This window comes from Mus musculus, chromosome X (genome assembly GCF_000001635.26).
Source record: "Mus musculus strain C57BL/6J chromosome X, GRCm38.p6 C57BL/6J".
Lineage (NCBI taxonomy): Eukaryota > Metazoa > Chordata > Mammalia > Rodentia > Muridae > Mus > Mus musculus.
This window is the reverse complement of record NC_000086.7, coordinates 53,970,541-53,975,755: the sequence shown is the minus strand read 5'-3', so window position 1 is coordinate 53,975,755 and position 5,215 is coordinate 53,970,541. Positions and strand designations below refer to the sequence as shown.

Genomic DNA, 5,215 nt, shown 5'->3' with positions numbered 1-5,215 from the left:
CTACCAGATAGTCTGTCCTCCCTGTGTTTCCACCAGGGAGGTCCTCCTAGTAGGAAGCAGAATTTCGTCTCCCACTAAGCTTACCATGCCCCAAAGACCATTTGTGAGAGCTAGTCCCTTTCAAATGTCTCCCTGTAGAAAAACTGAATGAAAGTAGAAAGAAAGGAAGTAATCTCCAAGCAGATGTCTGACCACCCCTACTCGCATACTCTCAGCATCCAGTACAGGGTTCTAGGAGCCCCAACCCAGTTCTCCGGCCCCACACGGGTGAACCACCGGTGCTTTCACGCCACCTTCTGAACTCCCCCAGGTCGTCCCGTACCCCACACAACCAGGCCCCCGGAGTCAGGGAGGGCAGAGTAGAACAAAGATATAGGTATAAATATTGAGTCTTGACATTGACGCGCCCGGTGCCTCCCCTCCCCCGCGCTCCGGGCACACTCTGGGCTGCTTAGCACACCCCCTCTCGTCCCGCTGTGTCCCGCTTGGCGCTCATCCCCAAGGGGTCCCAGCAACCTCTCCCTCGCAAAGACTGCACGAGCCCTGCTGGGGAAGAAAAGTAACTTGGTTTTTCTGAGAAACCCAGCCGGATTAGGCTGCCAGGGCGAGTAGAGGGGAGGAGGAGGGGAGCTGGTGGAACCTGGTGGAAGTCTCCCGGGCAGTCTGATCACACTTTGTCCTTGTCCTCCAGTCTCCTCCTCCTAGGTGCAGAGATTGTGGGCAGACTATGTAATCGCTGCAGAGGGGGAAGAGGAGGGATCGGCGCTCTCCTGCGGCGGAGGCACGACGCAGCGACTCAGCTAGGCAGAGTTTCGTTGAGGCTACGCCTGGTTTGCGCCCCCGGGCGAGGAGGTCGGTCAGTCTAGCCTGGCGGTCGCGAGTCCAACTCCGGGCGTCCCCGAGGCATGTAAGGCAGCGAGTGAGCACCCCGGTTCCACTGTGCCGCGCCGGCAGCCTGCAGACAGCATGAAGAAGGACAGCCTGAGTCGCGCCGATCAGCAGTATGAGTGCGTGGCGGAGAATACCGAAGGCGCCTAAAAGAAGGTGTTCAAGGCCCAAGATGTGAAGAATGGCGGCCGCTTCTTTACTCTGAAGCGCGTGTGAGTGAAGACCAGTGAGGAGGGCATGTGGCTCTCCACCATCTGCGAAGTGGTGGTGCTGAGGCACCTGGAGAATTTGAGCACCTCAACGTGGTCAGGTGAGCTGGGCGCCCTGACTATGGAGTCCAGGAAGGTGCTGGGCAAGGGGCGGCTGGTGGCCCAACTAAAGTTAAGAGTTGAGTTTCCCCAGATAAAACCTGTGACCCTGCTAGACAGGGCAGAAAAAGAGACCTGCGGTGGCTTCCCAGCAGTCAAGCTATTCTGGAGAGCTTTCGCTCTGTGTGCCCCAAGTGGTCCAGTGGCTTTGGGTGTCTTTTAGGGACAAAACCAGACAACCACAGAAATGTCCCTCCAGCCCTTACTTAACTTTTCCCGTACGTGGAGGGATTTTTGAGAGACAGAGTGAGATAGTTATCCAGCTTGCAGATAATTAGAAGGAAACTTTAAGGGTGGAGCATAATGTAAATAAAGTTTAAGAAAATGCAGAAATGTGCAAGAATGTGTTTGCCAATCACACCCACAGTGGTGACTTTGTTTTTATAGTTGTAAAATGGCTTCTGATAGTCTTAGAAGTTCAGAAGTTTAGACTCTGACTCCTAGTGTTAAACATCGTTTGAAAAATGTTTTTCAAGGCTAGGTACTGGGAACACTGAACCAGGAAGATCCAGAGTTCAATACCCTCCTGAGCTACAAAAGACCCTGTCTGAGAAAAGAAAGGGAGGGAGAGTGGGTGGTAGGGTGGAGGGCAATTGCTTCTCAAAAGGTTTTCTGATTGTATCATTTAGTATCTGTGGACTGGTATGATCTGACTTAGAATACCTCTCTCAGAGTTTAGATGTGAGTCTGCACTTTAGATTCTAAAGCCTCTGTTTTCCCTGGAAGAGTCCTGCAGGTGGGTGGGGGAGGCATTCCTAACCAACTCTCCTGTGATTGAAGATAATGGTGTTTTCTTGAAGATGCTGGGATTTCCCCATTGTGCCTTTTATCATTCTCTTTTTAAAACAGATGCATAGCTGGAAGTTAAAAGGGATTGCACAGACTTTTCTACAAATTAGGTGATGAGTTAACATTCTGAGCTCTTCTTTTTAAAGGGATGATCTTGGTGTCTTCATCCTGTCTTCTCATTCCTGTAGGAATTCCTTACAACAAATATGTGTCTACTGTATGCCCTCGAGCGTCCCAGGCTTGATGAGCCAATAGTGTCCTGCACACAGATTTGCTCTAGTTTTACGGTTCGTAATCTTGAATTCTGGAGCCTTTGTCAGAATAAGACTGTATGGCCAGAGTGTTCCCATTCCATAGGTGAGTTCTGTTTGTCATCCTTATAGACTGCCTGAATCTATCTTTGGTGAAAGTATTCCATGGCCATTGTGTGCTCCCTGAGATTCATGTTTATTCCTTCAGGTTAGTTCAGCCTTGTGTAGACTTTGAAGGTACAGATAGAACCAGAGACTGCTGAACACCTCTTCCAAATGGTACAGGCCTGTTTTGAAAGATAATTATTTTTCTAACTAATCAAGGATTGGTAAAAATGGTGAGGGCTCTGTGTGTATGCGGTGTGTGTGTGTGTGTATGGTATGGTGTGTGTGTGTATGTATGTGTATGTATGTGTGTGGGGGGAGGTGTTTGATTGGAATGCAAATTTTTCCATAGGGAAACAATAAGGAAGTGTATTTCTCTATTAAGGGAAGAAAACTAGTACATCATGCAAAGTCAAATTTATTAGAAACTCTTTTGGTAAGTAGAAGGAAGACAAGCTAAAGAATAAATTAATTAATGAATAGAATAGAATAGAACAGAACAGAACAGAACAGAACAGAACAGAACAGAACAGAACAGAACAGAGCTGGGGAAGTCATAGGCCTCAAGTTGTGAGAGCTTATCACTAATATTTAGCTAACTTTACACAATGTCAGATTGTCTTCTCAATGTCAGTGTTAGTCATTTCTAATGACTCAAGTGATCAAAACTTTGTACTTTACATAAACTTAAAGAGAATTAGAAGTGTCAGAGAGCTGTCCTATAACTGTTCTATACTAAACCCAGATAAGATGTAGTCAAGACTCACCAAAACGAATGGCGTATCAGAGAAAAAGGTTGATCTTTGGTTATTATACAAAATAGTGAATCTGGATATTTGGAAAATGATTTCTGGTATAATCAATGTTAGAATCTGGGCTCGGTTATAACAATGATATTTGAGAAATCATTTATCTTCTGACATGTTAACTTATTTCTCATTCAAATGGAGAGATTGAGCCACTTACTGAGCAGAACTTTTCTAAAGATGAAAAATAAATGTAGGTTTCATGGCTTTGCAAACTATAAGGGGTTGAAAACAAGTAAGTATGCCTATGACAATCCCTACTGCAACAAGGCCTGAAGCTGCATTGTTTGTCTGAGTTAATGCAGATGCAGTGACCCCACCCTTTGTTGGAGCTTACTCTTCCAGATATGGATTCCTGTAACAAATGATTTAACACACTTGCTCTGATATTCTATAGTCATTTAAAAAATAGAATTTTGCCCTTTCTAATAACAATACATTAGCTTTAGCCTGATGACTAAATTTTCATGTCAGTAATAGTCTTCCTTCATACTATTTATTAATGATGTTCTAAAGATTAATTAGTTGTATGCCAAATGCTATAGTACTTAATGGAGGTAATTGAGCAAGACAAAATAAAAATGTATACCTTTGGTGAATTACTAGATAGATGATTATTATGAAGAGCCAAAGAACCAACAGCTTATATCACCAGTCTCTTAATATATAAAACTTCATCATCTTAAAGGTAAACTTATGGTGTTTTTATTATAAGAAACAATTGAACATACTTCAAAATTTACAAGCCATTTTCAGATAAATAAGACCAAAACTGTCAATATAGTGGATATTTCAAATCATATAATATCCTTGGGATTGAAATGAATTGCTAAAAAGGGAATGTTTCTATTTGTAGTAACATAAATGGAAAACTAGGATACTGCTATACTTTAACATTGAAATAGATTTTGCAGTTTTGAGATGGTGTATCATAGTAGAAATTGTTTCTTGCACATACAGTAGTGATCCATCCATTGGAAATAAATTCACATTATATAAGTAATAATATCATATATAGCTATTTTGAAATAATGTTCTTACTTTTCAATTTTCGATATACAATATTTGTTATTTTAGATACATTTACTACAAGTAAAAGTGAGATTCTAATAGCAAAACTGTGATAATACTAAGTGATTAGTACATGAAAATTTCAGCAAATCACTATTAGTTTACCTACAGGAAAGAACATTTTATTTTAGAATGACTTATACTTTTTAAATGCTTTTATATTACACACACAAACACACATATTGTCATATATCACACAACATTGGGCAAAGATTATGAGAAATATGTCATTAGTCAATTTTACATTATGTGAACATATGAGAGTATATTGGCAGGTAGTAAAGGTTATATTCCAAGACTATAGGATATATCCTATTCTATTAAACTACTAATTTGTATGGAATACTGTAGGCTACTGTAAACCAATGACTATTGGTGTCTATAAACATGAAAAAGAGCAAAGGTGAAAATATTGTACAAATGTAAGATATACCTGTAGCTAGTCCTTACCATCACAAGAACTTACAGATTTACACATACTTCTTGCTGACAGGTAGCATGAATGAGGAGTATGGAACTATCAGACATTATCATATACTGTTGTATACTTTATAAACATTGCAGTATGACATAGTGACTCTATTTAGATAATTTTAATTATTTACTAAATTAATCCAAGCTCATTTTAAAAATGCAAAATCTCAGGTTGAAGTACAAAAGCTGAAATTTTAGAAGTTCATAAAATAATCATCAAAAGTTTAGCTAAATTTCATCCCGAACTAACACACACACACACACACACACACACACACTCCTCTGAACCTACACATGGTTAGGAGTATAGCTATACATCACCACTTTCTTCTCATCTCTTTCCATGGAACTTCTTCACAATGAAACATATGTGGTTCTGTCCTGTTCTTTCTGGATCCCAGACTTGTTTCTAGATCACTGTTGAGGATGTCCATGAAGCTCTTGCTGAACAGGTGCCACTGTC

General features: G+C 41.2%; 1 long non-coding RNA gene across 1 annotated transcript; it reads left to right on the top strand.

Moving 5' to 3' along the window:
* Positions 1-563: 563 nt before the first annotated feature.
* Gm15482 lies at positions 564-2,636 on the top strand (the record flags this gene model as incomplete). The annotated part of the gene is made up of 2 exons (XR_003953116.1): positions 564-1,198; positions 2,234-2,636. It is a non-coding gene; the product is annotated as a predicted gene 15482 (long non-coding RNA).
* Positions 2,637-5,215: the final 2,579 nt, after the last annotated feature.